Source organism: Talpa occidentalis, unplaced genomic scaffold (genome assembly GCF_014898055.3).
Source record: "Talpa occidentalis isolate TD23 unplaced genomic scaffold, MPIMG_talOcc4v2.1 talOcc4.9, whole genome shotgun sequence".
Lineage (NCBI taxonomy): Eukaryota > Metazoa > Chordata > Mammalia > Eulipotyphla > Talpidae > Talpa > Talpa occidentalis.
In genome coordinates this window covers 53,937,841-53,961,233 of record NW_023605305.1, presented here as the reverse complement: position 1 = coordinate 53,961,233, position 23,393 = coordinate 53,937,841, and the positions used below count along the sequence as shown (strand labels likewise).

Genomic DNA, 23,393 nt, shown 5'->3' with positions numbered 1-23,393 from the left:
GACTGTGTATTCTCTAAATCTCGAATTGTGATTTTATACTAGCAGGAAATATGACTATTTTTATTTTGACTATTTTTAACCATTTTGATTGAGTTAATTCTTGTGCAGGTTTTCCTAGAGACAGAACTGTATAGTGTACTATAAATAGCAAAACTAGAATGTAACCTGCCTTTTAAAGTTGTATAGGAAAGAGAATATTTAAGGTTCCTCTCAGAGCAGAACACACACACCAAGAAATTACCACTTTGAACTTACAAAATTGACATTTTTATAGCTTAAAAACAACAATTCCCAAAGGTTCAACCTAATAGGGTGCTTAATACTTCATTAAATAGTTATGTTAATTTATGAATTTTGATATATTTTGGTTTTTATATAAAGAACATTCAAAAATACTTCATACAAGTGATTAGAATTTTTTTCGAGATACTAAAGTTGTTTGAAAGAAAAGTCATATTTATATTTTCTTCCAAATTTGTCTTTTTTACTAGCCAATTTAGAATTTGGTTTTTATAAAAACACAGGATATTTTCATTTAGATATTATTACCAAATCTTTTTCCAGTATTTAATTTAATAAAATGTTTTGTTTCACCCATTGCCTTATTCATATCTAATAATAGAATTTTGCTTTTTACAGAAAAGATATTTTGAAAGTAGGAAGAAATTTATTTCGTATATGTATATGTATATATATCATTTTCGTGAGCAAACACTGGTTATGGCACTGTATATGGGTTAGAGGTATAGGTTCATACCTCCTCAAAGTATGTTACCACATCCACCACAAAAGTACCAATAATCCTTTGCCATAATTTACTGGGCTACCTTCTCCCTTTGCTGCCCATCCCTCCTAGCCCCCGGTAGCCTCAATTCTGAAATTTTGTTTCTAAGGTTTGCTTTGGTTTAGGTGTGTCTGACCCTTTGTTTTGTTTCTTTATATTCTCATATGAATGAAATAATTTGGTATTTGTCTTTCTCCTGACTTATTTTGCCAATTATCATACCCTTTAGTCCATTCATGTTTCACAAATGACAAGATTTCACCTTTTTTTTAGTTGAGAGGTACTCTGCTGTGCATATGTACCACATCTCCTTAATCTACTCATCAGTTATTGGGCACTTCAGTTGTATGCATTGTTTCGCTGTTGTATATAGTGCTGTGATGAACATAAAAAATCAACAAGCAACTATAAACCAGAGACACACTGGGGGTAGGCGGGGAGGAAGGGGAGAAGAGATTAGGGTCAAAATAAGGGGGGTGGGAACTGTATGGGGAATGTAACCAAGATGAAAATGCATACATTGTGCAAAAATGAAAAATAATGTAAAAAAATAAAATTAAATTAAAAATTAATTAAAAAATAAAATTAAAAATAAAATAAGAAACAAATATATATATCATTTTTAAAAGAAAGCATTAAACAATGCATTTGCATTTCATGTACTACCATTTGTGGAAAAAATAGATAAAATATATAAACATTTTAATAATGAGGAAAAAAGTACATATATCTATTTGAATGCTGTTTTTGTAATCTTCAGATAGATTCCTAGAAGTGGAATTGCTGGAACATGTGACAGATCTATTTTTAATATTTTGAGAAATCTCCATACTGTTTTCCATAGGGCTGGACCAATCTACATTCCCATCAACTGTGTAGAAAGTTTCCTTTTTACTGTACACCTTCACCAACACTTGCTGTTTGTGATGTTAAAAATAAATTTAGATGGGAATTTTTTTTAACTGAACTAAATCAATATGAACTGGATATGTCATAATTAAAATGTGAAAAGTACTATGTTGCTACTACTGTCCTTCTGCAGTATTACAGATAAATATTGAACATGGTGATTAATTTTGAAAACATATCAGCAGAACTTGAAGACCATTTCTCTGCTAAATCAACATTTAATTGCATTTTTTGCCTTTTAGAATCCTTTTCCTGAGCTCACCAGGCTGACTTTAGATTGCATTTTTAATCAATATATCAGAAAAATACATTTGAGAACAATTTATATGTATTATGTTGGAAATTCTGTGGCTGAAATATAAAATTTTTAATAATGATACAGATTCTATTTAAGTATATAGATAGAGATAAAACATCTACTCATTCCTCCATAAGTGGAGTATAAGTAGAAAACTTGGGAAAGAGGAAATATCTCTGTTTCTGAACACCTTACACTTTTGAGTAACCTTTCCCAAGCCTTTATGCATAGGTCTAATGGAAGGCACTTCTCGATGGGAATGTGGTAGAGAGTGTTACTTGTTCAAGCATTAATCTCCTGAAAAATGCAGCTGGTGTCACTGTTGCACTCCAATGCTTTAAATATCTACATTTAAAGTAGAGTGACAATGGTTAAGAGGAAACCAAGTCATGGTGAAGAAACAGTTGTCCCCTTATCTAAACAGATACATTTAGGTCAAGGGAAAAATATTGAGTGTTTGGAGGAGAACACTTTCCCCTCTGCTCTCAAGTAATGGCTTTGATGTGAAACATAAAAATAAATCGGACATAAATTGTCAGGTTTTTAAGTTATTTTTAAGTATAAATTTCAAATATAAATTAAGGCTTGACCATAGATTGATAATGTGAACTTTATATGAGATAGCTGTGTAAGTAGTTCAGACTAACGTGTAACAATTGGTGCAGGATTAGTGCATGATTAGTCTGTAGACTGAGACTGTAGCCCAATATTAAAATAAGTTGACTAATATGCATTAACAATCTTTGGCATAAAAACACTATAAAGATGTGAAGAAATTTATAAGTTTCCATAGTATATTGTTATACACGTAAAACTTGTATAGCTCAGTCAGCTTTTATATTTTAAAGTATTTTCATCTATTGAGTCTACTTTATTAGGCAAAAATCTAAAGAATCAAGAACATGCATAAAATATGGAGACTATGGAATATAGTTCAGTGTCTATTGTATGAGAATTACAGAAAGAAGTTTGTCTTGAATGAAATAAAACCTATGTTCACTGCACATTACCAATTCACTGCATGTTCACCAATCAGACCTGTAACAGGGAAATATGTGAGAGCTTTCTACTTTACTTTTCTTTTGTATTTCCAATGAAAATAAAGAATGAAATGTAATTTTAGGGAAAGTAATTTTAGTTCAATAATAATTATGCCAGGCCTCCCTGGTGGTGCAAGGGTTAAGTCTCAGCACTAAGAAGCTGTCTGGCAACCACACAGCATGAGTTCCATCCCTGGCCAGGAAGCTAACCCACATGGCCCTGCAGACCTCTCCTGTCTTGCCTGCTGCTCCCCTCAGCATGTTCTGCTACCCATTCTGTCTGTGGTGAATCCTCTCACACATAACTCCCCCTACACACCTCTGGCCTACACCCCCGCTCTTGTATGCATAAATAAAATAAATCTTAAAAAAATAATAATTATTATGCCAAGAAAAGAGAGTACATGATTAACTCGGAGATACAAACTAGGCATCAGGTATATAGTGAGTCCATCATGATTTTCCTTCTTTTCATTTTTTGCTTAAAATCTGCATATCTAGATCTGTGCATAATGTAAAAATGTATAAGAATTATGATATAACATTCAGTAAAATGTATCTGTTATAAACTAATAGAAGTTTTGGTATAAGTTCTTACAGTTATTAAACAGATGTTCATATTACATGTAATATATGTATTAAGTGTTTTATGTAATAATTGAGGCTAGATCTTCCTTATGATTCATACTTTTTTCACATGTTGTTTCCTTAGATGTTTACCTTGATCGCGTCATAAAAATTGTCTCTTCTTTTATACCATTTCACTGTTCTGTTTAATTTTCTTCATAGCATTTAAGATTGTCTGAATTATGTTGATTCTGTTTACTTGGAAGGGATCTTAGTAGAACAAAAGTTTTATTAATGATAGGATTGCTTGTTTGTTTGTTTATTATTCCTGTTTTGACATTTCTGAATCTCCAGTGCCTAAAGCAGTGTCTGGACATAGGGACCACTCAGTAAATGAACTGGAATGTTGGTTTATTGATTCACAAAGAAAAATACACATAACCTGGACATTGTATGTCACTTGATTATATCTGTCCATCTGAAATTTATATGGGATGCCAAATATTGTAATCAAATGAGTTTTTGGTACGCATCATGGAGACAGACAAGGATAAATGATTGTGTATTCTCAGTAACTGATAGTCAAGCCTTGAGTTTTAAATCCACATATATACACCTACACACAGATGTTCTCAAGTTACACGTAATAACTAAGGCATGACAAAGGAGCAAGGTATTTTCCAAGTAAGTAAATTAATATATTAACTAAAGAAAATTCAAAAGTATTAAAACATATCTTTTCATTTGTCATTAAAATATTATACATGTAGTCAAGAAACAGAATAAATACCAAGATAAAAATGAATGGATAAGGATAATTTTTAGAAATAGCAGCATATACATGGTTAGTAATAATGATGAGTTATCTTTAAATAAAACTGTTCCATATTTGTAAGAAAAATTCCTCTAATAGCTTAAAGTTCAAATATGCCATAGCCCATTAATCATTTATTAAAGCTATGACTCACCTTCTTACAACCTGAGCTGAAATATGATTTTATGTAAATGTGTGTGATAATTATGAAAATATGAAGTACTATGAAGAAAAGGAAAAAGAATAGACTAACATTAAGGTTTATATTTGCACTCCCTTCTGGACACCGAAGACATGAAGTATGATATTTCAGTCTGCTGTTATAATACACTGAGAGGAATATTGCAAACATGTTACTGTTGAATTGCCCGGGCAATATCAGAAAATAGAGTAAAGCCTGTTAAACAAATCCAAAATGGAAAAGAGGAATGAACTGAGTGGATAAGGAATGCTAATTGTTAGAAAAAAGAGATTCAAAGTAGAGATTAGTTTGAAGCAGTGACCACCTCATTTGAATTCCAGATCCTTCTGAGAAGCTTAAAAAAAAAAGGTTATGGGAATCTACAAAAGTATTAAATTTAAAATTGCAATTGGATCTATTTCTAGAATGCCTATGGTCCATTGTGTTTTCACACTTTTATTTTCACCTAAAAGATCTGACTTTTTATGTAAAATAAGACACATCAAAATATCTACTACTCTACTATGAAAGAGCTCCAAAAAAAGTGCCCTCTCAAAATGAAAGGACCAAATTTGTCAAATGGAATTCTTATCATACAGCTGTTTCTAATCTCAAAAGAGGCTATTTTATTGAGCAAAATTTCCTTTGGGTCGTTTAAAGGAATATTTCATTATCATCTGTGTACTTTTTTGATCTCCATAGAAAAAAATAAAGGAATAATTTAAGGAAAAGTTTCCCAAGACAAACATGAATGATACTTTGAAACTACTAAACCATGTATTCTTAGTAACTAGTAAATAGTGATGTGATTTACATGTATTGACATGTACATATTATTATATAAGTTACATGGTTTTATTCTTTATGCAGTATTTTTTTATTGAGTGATTTCTCATGGCCAACAGCAATTCAGAAACTCTGCAGTATCTCTGTAAATGCCTAAGGAGTCATATAAACACACTTATTCTCACAGAAGGGCACATTATACCTCATTTGGACATACTCTAGAAAGAAAAGATTCTCCTTGAATTGTAGATCCAGCTTTAAAGTAGAACTACATTAAAACACAATTAGTGAGAGATATTAGATCAAGAAAGTGAAGCAGACTGAGGGATATTTCGGCTGAAAATTGACCAAAGAGGCATTACAGTTAAAAGCATTGCTTCTATGGAAGGGCTGATTAGCAAATGAGAAGCAGATGGGCTCAAGAGTAAACAAGGAGTGAAAGGTCATTTATTTCTATTATTTTACTTTTATCTTTTAAAAAAAGCATTGATTCTAAATTGGTTCTTTTGCTGTAAAAGGTATTATTGGGACTACAGAAAAATTTGAATGGGGTCAGTTTTTCTGACCTCATTTGGACGATTGTACTTTTGTTGCATAGGAGTATGTTCCTGTTTGTATCACTCTTAAGTATTTGATACTGATAGGACACTAGGTTTGCAATTTACCCTCAAGTGGTTCAGAAGGTCATTTGTACAGTGCTTTGAAGGTTTCTTTTGTAATCATATGATTATTTTAATTTATTTTAAAAGCACTGTCAACACAAAATTATCAACTTCATTTCTGTAATAATTAAGCTGAGGAGGGCAAGGGAAATTTGCATTTATATACTAAAATATTTATAAAAATGAGCTTATCAGTGATAAGCATTCTACGCATATGAATAACATATGTATTGTGAATTTGTTTTTACTACTTTGAATGATAATGCTCTATATAGTCATAATTATTACTCAAATCTCTAAAGTATTAATTTCCAAATAACACCATCTTAGTTTTCATATAATTTCATTTGTTCTTTTTAGATGAGATTAATTGATAGGAGACATATCAAAAAATAATATACTTGTCATATTTTCTTTTTATAAAAACCTCTCTTGTATATTTTATTATCATTATCATTGTCAACACAATGAAGACAATTCACAAAATAATATGCATTCTGAACTGAAAGGTGACTAAGTATTATCTATTTCATTTCAGTGTCCTATTAATTTATTTCATTTTGCATTATTTTACTAGCCATTTCAATGAAATATATCAATAGGTTCCTCAGTGCAATTGCAACAAAAACTTCCCTAGTCAGACACCACTTACAGAATAGCTTCCTGATGTTTCTATTAAGTCTGTTTTTGTTGCTATAATATATAACTGGATACAATGTGTTTTTATAATCATATATGGTGCACATACCTGTGTACCATAGTTTACAAAACATAGTGTTTGCCTAAATCTATGGTTCTATCCCATTAGGGGATAGCTTTATCAAAGGTGACAATGTAAGAAGCTAACTGACAAATGGTAATAATACTAGTTTCCTGTGGTTCTAAAGAATTGTACTTTGAACTCACTATTTTCTTCTCACCTGGTGTTATATTTCAGCTCAAATAAGAAAAGTGATAATCACGACACAATATTTAAAAATATTCTATAAATTATAAGGCTGAAATAATGTAATTATTGAGTCCCTTCTACAATATCAAATGTGCTTCCAAAGAGTCACAAAAGGAAAGCGGGGGGGCTCTGTCTTGTGAACTAATTATATTTCTTTGTAGCCTTATACTTTCAACATAAAATTAAGATTGAGAATATTATGATTCATCACATAAACTTGTGTCTAGTCTAGCAAAGAACTAGCAAGAGGGCACAAAAAAAAAAAGGCCAATGGATTCAGATGATATAAAATCATTCTTTTCATGGTACTAAAATCAATAGCCACTCTGATCCATCTCTGATGATTAACTTTACCAAAAGATGAAAACTGCCTGATATAATAGTGAGGTGGAAGTGCTGTGGCTCCCATTTCATAAAATGTCAAGGCGTATTCTCTCACAGAACAATTAGTTGTTCTTAGATCTATTTCACCTGGGAAGTGCCAGAATATATTTGAGTGAATATATACTTTGCAGTCAGACTCGTCCAGACTTACATTCAGGGTCTGGCTGCTTGTTTATCAATTATTTAACTTCTGTGAACTTTAGTGTGATTTTACAGAATTTTAGGTGGGGCATTACCTTCTTTGAACTATGAAATATATTTTGGGTAGACATTGATAAAAATTAATCATGTTATCATTTAAAATCAAGTAAGAATTTTATACAAAAGTCATATACGCTAGCATTTAGATATGTGTGTAAGACACATAACCATGGGTTATATATTTTTCATTCTCTCTCAGAAAAAACCCATTCTTATAAAGATAGTTCTTTTAATATTTTCTTTACAAAAAATGTGTGAAGCTAGTATACCTTTCTTATTGTTCAAGCAGCACTGTATGAGATTTCTTATATAAATGATTGTCTCTCATCCTCAGCAAAGTATACAAAAACTATAAATATTTATAGTTTATCAATTTTTAAAGAATTTTTAATTGGTAATCTCTGAATAAATTTTAAACTCAGATACTAAAAGATAAAAAAATAAAAACATCCAACAAGCATCAACAGAATTATATCAGCTATTTGTGACTTATGATTGTACTTGTATAAATTCATTCACTGCAAATTTGTAAATTCAAATATTTAATGTGGATGATTGCTTTCCCCTTTTGGATAAATGTCATGTCTTTACTAAAGATATGTTCTGAACATCACACTAGTATTGAACTTAGTCTCAGAGTCTTGGTCCAGAAAAATACACAAAGATCCAATGAAAAGTTAGTAAAGCTATTCCTATGACCTCAGATATTACCTCTATGGTGAATTGCAAATCTTTTCCTAAACTTTAACTCCATATTCAATTAGCCATATCTCAAATGGAGTATTTACCACATACCAGCACTGAAATCTTCATCTCTTCCACCTACCACACCATAGCAAAACCAAACCAAATCAAACAGAACCCCCAGGTTGCTTATGATATGCTGCCTAATGACAGCATCCTCCATCTAATCCCAGATAATTAGAAATCTCAATCCACTTTTCTTCTCCTGTTGTCTCCAAATCACTGGCCATCCATTTATGGAACATCTGAGCACTCTGTTCTTCCTTGTGTCACTGCCCTACTAAAATTCTCTAATAATTCTTCCTTCTTCTTATGTCCCTCCTCAAATTATGTCCCTCATCCTGACTGTTATCAGATCTTCTTTACTAAAATATACTGTGAAACATGCTGATTTAAAGACAGAGTGACTGCTCATCATTTGCAGAAGACAAATATGTCAAGATCATATTTGTACTTAACATTTCCAACATCATTACAACTTCCGTTATTCTCACCATCCCATGAAACTTCTCCAATATGCATCCATTACACAATGTACCTTTTATCTCCAAGCATATTTCTTGGAACCTTCCCTTCTTTGCCTGAAAAACTGCAAATCATCTCTTGATTTTCCCATCACTTTCACTGTGAAATTAGTCATATTCTGCATTAAGAATGATAGCTTAGAAAATCTGCTAGAGACTTTTTAAGGGAAAATTTTACAGGAATTTTCATCTATTTATATAGTTTGACTCAGAAATCTAGTAAGCTTTTTTTTTGTGGATGATTTTTTTTTTGTCATCTTGAATATGTTACTTGAAGTTCCAATTCCATAGTCCAGCTGTCAAGGAAGCAATTGCTGAGCAGTATGCCTTTCCTTACTAATTACAGATTTTGTAATAGAATAATCTCAGCAATAATTGACAATCAACAGGTATTGGTGAATTGATTTTCATCAGACCCATTCAATAGTATTTTGGTAGGTGAAGGGGAAAGAAACTGGACTTCAGCAGATTTGTCTTATTCTAGCATTTTAAAAAATTTCCCTGCCACCTATGTTTTGCTTATAACTTCTAAAGAGGACTCAATGACAAGCTACTTTGATATTGATAGTTGGTTCAATAAGACACAGTAAAGCAGATTAAATGTATCTAACTCTCCATGGATTTTCTGCTTTCTTTGTATCTCTATTCTGTCTACTCAATTTAAGGTTAATTCAGGTCTTTCAATGTGCAAAATACAGTCTAAAAATTTTAGTTTTTCTGTTGAATAGATGCAAGTGGAACATTTCTAAACTGCTGTGGCTTTTAATAGTATCTATGGCAGTTAACATTAAAAATAAAAATTCACCTAAGATATTAAATCTGTGACATTAATTTCCTTGAATGAATATATTTCTTTATACTAGTATGAGATTTTAGCTTTTCCTTTTATGACTTTAAAAGTGTGAATTCTTCCTTGTCAAATTTCTTATTCCATTATGTTTAAATTTCCCACTGTTTACTCTCAAAAGAATCCCAAGCCTTTACCTAACTACATCGTATTTCCATTAATTTATTCTCTGTACTTATACTTCATTCACTGATTTAAAAGAACTTCTGGTAATATTTACTAGTAGTAGTAGTAGTATTTAGTATATTTAGTGTAAAGTAAATGTCATAATTTTATTGATAAAATTCATCAGATTTAAATGTTGCAACATCGAGCATTCAATGCGGAGATTCATGTCTGTCCTAAATAAAATAAGGGCATAGATAATATCATGCTACAAGAATTGGTTAAAATTGCAAATAACACATTCTCTATTAAGTAATGTTCAGTGACAGCTTGGATAAATGAATTACTTTGTGGTTTAATTATATTAAAATACCATTATGGGCCTCCCTGGCGCAAGGGGTTAAGACACAACCTATAAGGCTAACCGCAGTCACTGGACCACAAGTTCGATCCCCGGCCAGGGAACTACCCACATGGAGCAGCAGACCACTCCTGATCCACCCACTCCTCTCTTCAGCAATGTATTTCAGTCAATCTGCTTGTTCTGTTCCCCACTCTGTCTCTGGTAAATCCTCTCACCCCCCCACTCTGGCCTGTACCCCAGTTCTTGTATACATAAAATAAATAAATCTCAAAAAAAATGAAAAATATTTAAAAAAAAATTTTTTCCACTGATAATAGTAGAAAAAATTTAAGTTAAACCTATTTTTAAAAGTAAAACCTTTACTTTGATTAAATGTCTCAAGCAATATCCAAAAGAATAAGGAAATGTATTTTGTACACTAAATAGAATTTCTTTATGAATTTGTTGAGGTAACATTGTCTTACACCACTGGGCATATTTTATAACATAGATCACACCTCCTCAGATACTTGTCTTCACACCACACTCACCACCCAGGTACCCATAGTCCCCCACTATAGTCCATTATAAAGGTATCTCTTTAATTATTACAGCAAACTGAATGGATATTTATTTTAAATCTACATATATACTTTAGTTTTGTAAAAGCAACATCTTAAAGGCTAAGAGAAAATGTAAGTTTAAATATCTCTGGCTTTTCATTGCTTGTATTAAGATAACCAAACCATTAAACATGGCATCAAAGGCTGTGTGCAGTCTCACCCTTACCTTTGCTCTCACCCTACTTCCCTACTTAATTCCCTAAATATAGCTTCCAGGTCTGTATACTTAATGACAAGTTCTCCCTTCAGATAATGAACAAGTCAGTTAAAAAAAAAAACTTGAATTGAGCGTATCCTTAATATGTGTCAGACACTATTGTAGGTGCTAGAGTATGTGACAATGAACAATAGAGACAGTTTCTCTATTCTTCAGTGACTTTCAAGTCTGATGAAAGGAGCCAGACAATAAAGTCTTAAACAAATAAATGAGTAAGACAGGCAGTTTCTGTAAAGAAAACAGAATGACAGAAATTATTTGGATTTGGGGTTTTGTTGTTGCTTGGTTTGTTGTTGGTTTGGGGCTTGTCCTTGGTTTTTGGCTAGGCCAAAAGGGAATACCTTGAAAAAGTCGCATTTGCATTTAGCTTTTGTGTTTTTTTTTTTAAAGATTTATTTATTTATGCATACAACAACTGGGGTATACAGGCCAGAGGTTCAGGGGTTGGGAGAGTGAGAGGATTCAGCAGGGTCAAGTGGGAAACAGAACAGGCAGACGGACTGAAATACACTGCTGAGGGGAGCAGCGGGCAAGACAGGAGAGGCCTGCTGCACCATGTGGGTAGCTCCCTGGCCGAAGGAGGATCGTGCTACAGAGGCTGCAGATAGCTTCACAGTGCTGTGCTTAACCCCTTGTACCACCAGGGAGGCCCTGCATTTAGCTTTTGAATAAAAAGAATGATACAGAGTTCTAAAGGAAAAGCAAAAACAACAACAAATAATAACTGGTATAAAAACACTCATGGTGGGGGCCTCCCTGGTGGCGCAGGCAGTTGAGTGCAGCACTGTGAAGCGGTCTGCAGCCTCTGCAGTACCGGTTCAATCCCCGCCAGCCTCAGAGCAACCCACATGGTGAGCAGACCTCTCCTGTCTCACCCGCTGCTCCCCTCAGCAGTGTATTTCAGTCAGTCTGCCTGTTCTGTTCCCTGCTCTGTGGTGAATCCTCTCACCCTCCTGCACATCTGGCCTGTACCCCGGTTCTTGTATAAAAAAAATAAATAAATATAAAAAAATAAAAAACACTCATGGTGGGAGAAATTCTGATGTATCTTAGGAGCGAGAAGTCTAATGAAGCTGGATGAGAGTGAGAAGGTGTGGTTGGAGAGGCAAGTGGGGTTAAGTTATGAAGTGCCCTGTGAGCCATGTTTACAAATTATGATTATTTCTGATTATAAATTAAAACTATTTGAGGATTTGATCAAGAGAGAAGTGTTATTTTTTTAAAGATTTATTTACTTATGCATACAAGAACTGCGGTACAGGCCAGAGGTGGGGGTGGTGAGAGGATTCACCAGAGACAGAGTGGGGAACAGAACAGGTAGACTGAACTGCTGAGGGGAACAGCGGGCAAGTCCGGAGAGGTCTGCTGCGCACCATGTGGGTAGTTCCCTGGCTGGGGATCGAACTCTTGCTACAGTGGCTGCGAATAGCTTTATAGTATGTGTCTTAACCCCTTGCACCACCAGAGAGCCCAAGAAGTGTTATTTAATCTAAACTTTATAAATACAAGTCTGGCTGCCCTGCAAAGACTGGGTTTCAGGTGGGCAGAATTAAAAGGACACCATTATAGAGAGGATCACAATAGTAATAACAAGAAATGATGATGACTTTGACTAATGTATCTATGGAGATGGTCAGTGGTCAATTTTAGGACATATTTGGAGACAGAGCCTTGCTGATAACATTTGTGGTAAGAGGAAAATATAAGAATCAGGGATCATTCCCCAAAATTGGTTTTAACTAACAGGTTGGATGGTGGCATAATTTTTTGATCCAGAGAAAATTTCAAGTTGTAAAGATAAGAGGAATCTGAAGTTTGATACTGGCACTATAAAGTTTCAGATACCCTTTAAACACCAAGTGTAAGCAATTAGATACATAAATCATATGTTCAGGAAGATAGAAATGTACTTTCAAGAGTCATCTCTGTAGAGATGATGTTTAAAATTAAAGCAGTGTTTGAGGTCACCGAGAGAAAGAGTACAAAGTGAGAAGAAATAAAGACCCAGAACTGAGCCTAGAACACTAAAATTATAGTTTAAGTATGCATGCTACCAAAGATTCACAGAGCAAGCAACTAGAGTTAAGAGGAAGCCAAATGCAAGAAGTGCATTGAAGGCACAGAAGTGCCTCTCCCTTCTAGAAAAAGGCAGAAGGGAGAAGTCAATTATATCGAATGTCTCTTAGAGGTCAAGTAAGATGGGAAAATAAAACTGAACATTGCCTTAGCAAGATATAGATCACCAATAGAGCCTTGATAAGAGCTCTTTCATTAATGCATTATGTGCAGCCTTTTTGGAGTGGCTGAAGAGAAAATAGGGATTTACAAAAGGAGATTACAAATACAAATGATTCCTTCAAGGAGTTTAATTGCAGAATGGAGCAGAGAAAGGGCAGCAGTAACTAGATTGGGACATGGTATCATGAAAAGCTTTTTTTAAGTAGTTGATGTTAAAGCATATTTGCAAGCTGATGGAAATGATTCAATAGAAACAAAGGAATTAATGATGCAGAAGAGAAGTGAAATCATTGTTAAGACTAAATGCTTAAGGAGGTAAAGGAATGAGATGCAGAATACACGTAGAGAAGGTGGCCATGGAAGCAAAGATTCATTTAACATGAAAACATAAAGATCCTAGAGAAAATTGATATTAACATACATTATTGGTGGTATGAAAGTAGAACTGTACGATTCTTAACTAACTGCTTGGATTTTCTCTATGAAACCTGAAAGTGAGCAGGGCATGTTGGAGATATGAGGAAATAATAAAAAGTATGAGTAATCCCCTTAAAGAGTGGGAAACTGAATATACTAGGATATTGTCACAGAATGATCTGCTATTATTGACTGCCTATTGAGATTTAAGATTATATGTTTGAAAGAAATCCATCGGCAAAGTTGAACAGTTTTCAGAATGTCAGCTACTTGACTGCATACTTAGTATGAGATAGTTGAGTGAGTTTTGCCAGGCAGGACAGAAGAGAGGGCCAAGGAGAACTTAGGCTGTTCCAGGGGACTGATGAGGGTCTGTGACTGAAAAGTCTAAGATAGGGGATGAGGGTAACTCAGGCTATAAAGGGACAGGAAGAAATGCTTTATTTTTTCTTCCTCCTTTTTCATATACAATAGATCCAAGTGCCACTTTCTCTATGAAGTAGCTCCTTACACTTCAGACACAAATAATTGCTCCTTACTCCTTGTTATCATAGCACTTTGTACACTCCTATTACAGCATTTATCACGTTATATTGCATTTGTTGTCTCTGTCTTCCCAAAGACTGCTAACTTTCAAATGGAAGAACTGTATCTTATTTCTTTTTATATTGGCAATAACATGGGACATAAGGAAGGTTATTAAAGAACATTTGCAGAATAAAGGCATGCAGTAAGGTATAGAAGGAAGTCCTTTAGTGCCTAGAACAATGCCAAGCATTTCACCTGGTGAATATCTCATTGATTCTAAGGAACATCAGTAGGAGTTTATCTCTGTGTTATTGTCTCATTAAATAATTTGTTTATCACAGCTGGCTCTTGATTACTAAAAATTTAGTAACTCAAGCATAATTCCTTTTATTAGCTTCTCATTTAACTCCTGTCCTTTTTAGCCATTCCACCTAACTTTCAACCTTGGAGAAAGTAAGCTACAGATGTCAAATTGGTGTTGCTATCTTTATTTAATTCTTTAATTATGTTTATTGAAGTAAAGTTGATTTACAACACTGTATATGTTACAGGGGTATAGCTCAACACATCTGCAAATATATGCTCTCACACCATGTCTACCACCTAAGCACCAAAAGTCTTCCACCATAGTCCACTGAGCCCCCCTCCTACTCTGATACCCTCCCCCCCTTTATGGTAGCTTCAGTTCTGCTGTCAAATTTCAAAGGCTTGTTTTGGTTTGTTTTTATGTGTTCCTTGATTTTTAAAAAACTGTCAGCACTATGAAGATGTGGCATAAACTGACACTATTAGTATACATGGGTTTTTTTACTTGGATTAGTTAATTGAATATATTATCTATTTTAATTTAAAAAATGTCAACTCTAGGTATATTCTTAGATTATGCTTCCTTATAAGAAAATTTATTATAGTACTTTTTACATGGAATGAATTTCCAAGGCATTATGTAAAATGGAAATGTGTTCTAAAGAATGAAATAATGAGGGTACAGTGTATTTTGATGCAATATGGCCTTTTCTAGATTGCCAAATGTTGTTGCTTGAGAAGCAAACTATTTAAAACGCTTTGTACAGGATATCCAAAATGCAGTTATAATACATTATAGGCATATTTTACAAAAGCTTCTATAGCTTATTAAATGCATCCTGCCTGCAAACATTTACAAAATCTTTAAATCTGTTGTCATTAAAAAAATAAAAAATAAAATATTAATAGTTTACATATATAGTGTGTTCCACTGCTGTATTGGGAACCATTAATTTGTGATCTATCTGAAATAATTAAATAAATCATGTTTTTTTAGTAGAATTTTGTTTTAAGTTCTCTTTAGGAAATTAGCACCTTTCACTTTTTCTTTTACATATAATTCCTGATAGAAATTTTTGCATCTGAAATAAATATTCAGACTGTCATAGGATGAAATGTGATAAATGAGTCTAATCCAAGATGAAGCAGAATTGAAACTCAGCAGGTTGTAGGGAAAGTAGATGAGAAATATGAACTCAGTTGATTTGAGGTAGTGGATAGCTGTTTTCTTGGATAAGAACAATGAGAAACCTGAAATTCTTGCTTCATTTGCCATTCAATAGATTAGGTGATATTTCATATATATTTTAAATGAAATATAATGATTAACATTCAATTTTAGTTCCTAAGTAAAATCTACTTCCTTATAAAATCTGGCAGACATTCCATTTGTAAGGTTTTGGCTAGATGATACAAATACCAGTAAATACACCGATAATGTTTGTTATTCCTATTCTACCCATAAAATAAATATTAAACAAGTAAATCAACATCGTTTTGTTTTAACTCTGGCCCAGTTTTAAGACTGTTGGATATAATGGAAACAAGGATAATTAGCTTTCCTAAAATTTTACTGTTTTCTGTTACTTTTTTTAATCTGTATTTTTAAACAGAAAAGGACAAAAATTATTCCCTTTAGTATTACTGACAAATAAGATGAAACAGGAATATGGATTTTTGTATATCATAGGGTATTTTAATCATCATATTTGGGATGTCCTTATGCAATGTAAATCCAGAAATCTTTAATAATCTCCCACAGGATGAAGTTACTCCTTGGAGACATGTAATAAAAATGATTGGCACTTTAAAAAACAGCTGCTAGATACACTAGTCCAACAATTTAATGGCGAAACAAAAAATAACTTCTAAAATTTGATGTTAATTTCCAAATATGCCATTATTTAAAAAAAATTGAAAATTCTAGTGATTTTTTTTTCCTAAAATGATCTATGGTTCTCTGCCTACATCAGGAGCATAAAACACATCTTGACTGAGTAGAGGGGGGTTGGGCTTTAGATTGGGCAGACCTGAACTCAATTCTCTCACTCCTTAGTACCTATGTGCCTTGCAATAAAGGGATTAGCCTTTCTGAACTTCGGCCTCCCTTATGTATCATGTATAGAGGCATTATAGATAATATAGTATCTATATTATACCCAGTATATTAGGTATAATATACATGCATTGTTGATACATGATAAATAAAAGAGGTGCTTAAGCTTACAAAGGAAGGAACAAAAAAGAAGTTATGAGCAGCTTGTCTTGTGACACAAATACTACACTAGTCCTTGCTCAAGATAAAAAGAAATTCAGAGGGCAGGAAGTGACACCCATGCAGGCTATATCAATGTTGTCATACTGTGTATCTCATGTTCTCTTTTCTCTTTGACCCTTTGAGTTTTAAATTTTAAAGACTCTGAGTTCAGAGTTTACCAGTTCTGCTCCTACTTTGTCTGTTGTAACTCACAGTGGCAGTCACACAGCAGGATCCAGATAACAGCTCTGGAAGCCATAATACTGACACTAGAATTATCCACTTTGGTCCACTCAACCATGTCATAAGATATTTTCACTAAATTGCCATAGCACAAATGCCCATTTTGCATTTCCTGAGTTATCTGACCTCTAGTTCCTAAGAAATGTTCTTTGGGTCCTTTTATCATATTTATCATAGTAACCTCCTTAATGCCTGGTATTCTGCCTTGTACAGCATTGAACAAACAATAATTGTTGAATATATGGAGAAATAAATGTCACACTTTTTGCAGTTCATAATTTAATTCAAAACAAGAAGGTCTAGCAGTATATATATAGCATAATTGCCATAAGGCAATATCAGATGTGTACCACTGTATCCCACACACCAAATACCACTGGATACATAGTCTTATACTGAAATCTGCCAAACTTACTCTAATCATAGCTTGAGTAGACTTAATGTATCATTAATGTCACTAATGAAAAATGTGTTTATTTACAGTTTTATAAATTTCATATTATATTTATTATCATATGTTATTTTTTGTTCACATGGTGGATAATATTTGGCTATGCTAATATTAATCATTTTATGCTACTTTCAAGCTCAAGTATTCAACTAGTATTTCCATACTTATTTGATAGTAAATATAACAACATATTTTATGCTAGGGCTAAGATTTATTGAAATTTTCAAGGTGCTGTTATCTTAAGCAGTGCCCTTGCTCAAATGTTCATGAAGATCATATAAAAATCAATTCAAGACCATTAGAATTATTTCTGGCCAGTTTAGAAAAGTTATTCTTAACCACAATGTTATGGCATATAGCACCAACACTTCACAAACTCACCAACTGCAACTTCCAAATATCATATAAAGGTTATTATTGCTACAACTGAGCATTCTTATTGTTATGGCAGTGAGTGTTAGGCAAAACATTGCCCAGACTGGGGAGTATGGCACTGGGTGGAAAGGGGCACAGCTTCTGTAAATAAGAGGTCAGAGCATATGTAGTTAAAGCCAGTCCCAAAAGAAGAGGACATGCTTATTCAGACATATGATAAACTTTTTTCTGTATATGTTCTAGTTCAGATAAAGAGAGTAAATAGTATTATTCAAATACCAAATAGTACGTAGGGATGAATAAGGAATAATTTAACATTATGGATATTTTCATAAATACTCTGGTATGTTGTTATTTCTCATAGCTATTGCTTTGAATTATTGCTGACTTGTTTAAAGTTGCCTTGATTTTTTAAAATATATTCAAAGCATGCCACCACAACTTATAGTATGAGAAAAAAACCTGCCCAGAACACAAAAAATTAAGAACTCTGCCTAAGGTAACCTGCTTCAATGTATGTAAATTTCAGAAGCTGGTGCAAATATTGTCTAAAAAAAAAAGTAAAAAATGTTAAATGTTAAAATAAAAAATAATAAAAGGGCACCATTTCTGAGAAACAAAAAGGGTTAAAATTAGATTGTATTTATATTTCAATTACTTGTTTAGTAGAAAACAGCACTAAGGAAATCTAGAGCAAACTTTCAATAAAGAACTGGAAAAAGTAAAGTTTAAAGAAATGTTTATTGTGGCTATAAACTGCACTCTTAACCTTAACCCTAGGTAATGATCAGGAAATGTCAATATTCATAAACAAAAATAAACTCCAATACTGTTACTGCTGTTACTACTACTATCACACACAAATTTTCCTTGGATCAACCTAAACCCAAAACTACTACTTCATATATCACCCATAATATTGAATGTTTTTGCTAACATTTGTACCATCTGTGTACAGGAGGATCACATTAATAAATGTATTACAATTGAGATTCTTGAAATTACCAGCAACTAGATGAAGATAAATTTAAATACTTTTTAATTTGCAGGAAATAATTACATGCATTGTGATTGTATGATTGAAATTAAAGATTATCCAATAGTTGTTTTAATATCACATACCTATACAGTAGAGTTATCATATATGTGTACCATGTACAGTCAAAGCTATTATTTATTATATCAATTATGGTCCCCAATTCCAATGTGCCATTGACAGATTTCTAATCTGAATAGACTATCTTTTCTTTTTTATTACTAAAGGTCATTATTATAAATTGAGCCTACAAATTTTATTCCCTTTTATTCTGTTGCTTTAGATTTTGTAGATTCTAATATTATTTTGATTTTAAGAAGTACAAATTAATCATTTTAGGACGCTTCCCTTAGATGAATTATTACAAATGTAAACATTATTGCATTCCTCTAAATTCAGTGCTTTTGTTGAGTGCTAGCAAAGTTGACACAAGAATAAGAAACCAAGCCATAGAAAAAGTTTCTTTAAACTGAGAGACACAGTATGTTCATTTTGACCTATTTTTAAATCAACAAAACTTTTCCTTGAGAACCTCCTCCAACTAATTATATTCAAAAAGATGTGTTAATATTTGAAGAAACTATCAATCTTCCTTTATTTAAAAGTAAAATTGAACTAAGAGATGTGAGAGACATTTATACTAAAGCTACCCATTTCTACTACAGTCAACTTATTACCTCAATTCTGTATTAAGGTATTTTTTTTTAGTTGTTGTTTATATATTTTTTAAAAAACAGGTGAAGTACATCATTGTTGTGTTGGATTCTATTTTGCTGAATAGTTGATTGTCCTAGTATTTTTATTTGAATCATTTTTTGTTCCATGTTGCCTAGAGAATTTCTTATACCCAGAAGCATCCAAGCTGTCTTAGATTTAGGAGTTGGACACTTCCATTTAAAATCCTACATCTAAACTCCATTTAAAAATTGCTAAGAAGCATTACTTGTTCTAACATTTACACTTACTACTTAAATTGGTTTTTGCCTCATGAATTCTTCATTTACTGTAGTAATAATAGAAACTATCATTACACAGTGCCTTATGCCTGCAAGGCACTGTAGTAAATTGCTTCATTTTTATCAATATGTTTATTCCCCTTGGTGTCACTGTAATATAGGTACCATTATCAGTCCCCATTTTATGGATAAGGAAAATAAGAAGGTTGAACAACTTGTCCATTATTGTACAATTCTTAGAGTGGATTAGGGATTCAAAGAAAGATCTAATTTCTAAGTCTGAGAAATAACTGATAGTAACAGTTACATGCTTTGCTAACCATATAATTACAGTTATGTATACTTAGTAAATCTGAGTCCTAATGTACTACTAAAGTGAATACAGGCATTTGCAAGATGGCTAGAGATAAAATAAACACATGAATGTCAATAGATTTCTTTTTTCCATTCTAGAAAAAAAAATCCTGATGAAAGAAATGGAAATAAATATTCCTTTCCAAATAGCAATAAAACTAAGTGATATTTAGAGATAAATTTAACAATAAAGACATAATACTTACGAAAGAAAACTAAAATTCTTATTGAAAGGCACACAAAATCTGAACAAATGAAAATATATATCATTTCTTATATACAAGGACTTAATATCAGTGTCTTATTTCTCCCAATATTGCTTATTAATGAAGATAAATATTGGATTAACTTATCTTCCCTTATGACTTGAAAGGTTTTCAATTGGATAATCTAATCTTCAAATTTATTTGAGAGAAAGAATATTATTTAATAAATGTTTTTGGTACAATTGGTGATCCATTTGAAACAAAATGAAATTATACTCTTGTATTAAATATGCAAAAACAGCTGTCAGGTATATTACTTATATTTCAACAAGGCTTACTGGAGCACTGTTTGGAGATACTAAAAAACAAGAAAACTTAAAATTAATAGAGTGAAGATTGAATAAATAATGGCACAGAAACATCATAAACCCTTTTATAGGATGACATGTACAAGTTATTATTGAGGGAGAGGAGATTTGAGACTAAAGTTGAGGTGAGAAGTGGAAAATAATGGAGAGGAGAGGGAGAAAAGAGGCAAAAAGTAAATGAAATTAAAAAAATTAACACTTCTCTGAAAAAAATGACAATCTTATTTACAAATTTGTGAGTTATTTTATTGCTATGTATACAAAGTAATTTCAAATAGAAGTTGAAAGGGATTGCTTGAATTACTTCAATTACCTTCATTGCAATAAGCAATTTATGAATTTTTGTCTTATAATCTGCCACATATTCAACAGTAATTTATAAGAAAATTATTTAAATTGTATTACTAAATTGTAACAGATTCCATCTACATTATAAGTTCTGCTGGACATGACAAACAATGTAATTAGTCTAGTTTACAGAGATCTAGGAGAAGAAACTAAACTGAGGAAAAGTCTAGCATACAAGTTTGATAAAAGCTAAGTAGATCTAAGGAAGTAGAAAGTCAAGTTTAAGGAATGAAGTGTTAAGCGGGCACCATAAAACTAAAAGAGTGGTAGGATCCTTCTGTCCATGCAAGTGTCCAGCTCCTATAGCCATAGTGAGAGTAATTGGGAATCTTAATTCTAGACCAGAGACTCTTTGCTTTATGCCATTCTATCAAGCAATTGTGTGTTCGTGAGCTGGAAAAACACAGGTGATTCTTGCATTTCAGAGACACATGACACTGAAGTCCTGTCACACTTGATTAAATCAGTTACTAAAGTCTAGTTTACTGGCACTTTTCAAAAGTTATCTGACAAGTAGGGCAGGTTTATTAGGTCAGATTCCCTGTTGCTGAGTCTTCTCTATTGAGATGAGATTTCATTTATGAAGTTGCAATATCTGTGTAAATATTTATGTAGCAGGGTAGTCTCTGGATTGTCTTTAAGCAACCAGCACATTCTGCCTTGGATGGTCATTAGTCAGCATAACACCTTTTAAAATTAACCACCAAAGTATCCTCAGAGAAGAAGTATAATTTTCAGCCTTTTCATCTGTGGCATAAAGGGAAATATCTTTGACCCAAGACAGTATTAAAACATATTTGCAGTATACTACTCAGCTATTCACAGCTCTGAACCTAGCCCCCAAGACTAGGTTGAACATGGAAAATTGGTCATTAGTTCTTAAAAATGACTTATAGGTGATTTTGTGGGATGAAAGTAGTGAATGAAACCCAAAAAAGGGAGTCTAGCATACAGAAGTGAAACTATTTTTATAAGAAAATTGGAAATTAAAACAGAATCAGAGCATCATAGTGAGAAATGCAGTAGACGGGTCCAGATTTCCAGATTTTTGCTTGGAAATAGCCTTTTTAAAGTCTACCAGTTATGTTATCTTTGGATGACCTCATTAACAGAAGATTCTGAAACATCAGAAGAGAGTTTACTGGCTTTGAACAGCAGTTGGTATTACAAAGACTTTCAGCAAAAACAGCCAAATGAAAATGTCATGAGACAAGGAGTTCACCTGGACAATACTGTTGTAATAATCGTTTAGAGCTGTGACCCATATCCTTCCTGTTCTTAGAAAGAAAATATCTTATAGGTGAATTATTATCCACATATTTCGGCTCATCACAGGTATTCTAAAGTCCACAATCCAAGTACTGAGCTCATCATTTACGTCACTCTCTGTACCTTTTCCAGTATCCCCAAACTCATTTAGAAATAATAGAAATAACATTTTCTAGATCCTGTGAATCATTGTAGGCTTGTTTCTTACTCCCACATCCAATCAGTCAACAAGTTCTGTCAAATCTGTCTAATTTGCTTATTCATTTCCTTCTGTCTGGATCTCTCTGCCCCCAGATCCATCCATGGTTGCCTCTCTCTTTTTTTTTTAAAGATTTATTTATTTATGCATACAAGAATTTGGGTACAGGTCAGAGGTGCAGGGGATGAGAAGATTCACCAGAGAGAGTGGGGAGCAGAACAGGAAGATCTACTGAAACACACTGCTGAGGGGAGGAGTGGGCGAGGCAGGAGAGGTCTGCTGTGCCATGTGGGCTAGCTCCCTGGCCAGGAATCGAACTTGTGCTGCAATGGCCGGTGATAGCTTGATAGCTTGTCTTTAACCCCTGCACCACCAGGGAGGCCCCCTGTTGCTCTCTTTTATATCTAAACCTTAAGTCAGATGTCACTTGACCAAAGTGTCTTTGATGATCCTTTAAAGGATCTCCCACCCCGGGCACTTCCCCATAATCCTTTTTTTTTTTTTTTTTTAAATATTAAATTTTATTTTTATATTCCCCCATACAATTGCAAACGCCCCATTCTGACCCCAATCCTTCCCCTCCCGCCCCCCACCCCCCAAAAAGTGTCTCTGGTTCATAGTTTTTTGTTGATTTTGATTTTCACTTTCTTATATTCATTTCCTGGTCCCTTATTTAGTTTTCTAGATTCCTGCTATGAGTGAGACCATCGGTATTTTTCTTTTCTTTTGGCTTATTTCGCTGAGCATGATCCCTTCCAGTGCCATCCATGTTGCTGCAAATGCATGTGTTTATCTTTTTTTGAATGCTGAGTAATATTCCATGGTATATATGTACCACATCTTCTTGATCCAGTCATCATTTGG

At 33.1% G+C, this 23,393-nt stretch overlaps 1 protein-coding gene across 17 annotated transcripts in view; it reads left to right on the top strand.

Annotated features, from left to right (window-relative positions):
• The window catches only part of LRRC7 (leucine rich repeat containing 7), a 433,981-nt gene that overhangs the window by 220,668 nt on the left and 189,920 nt on the right, over positions 1 to 23,393 (top strand). The window lies entirely within an intron of this gene.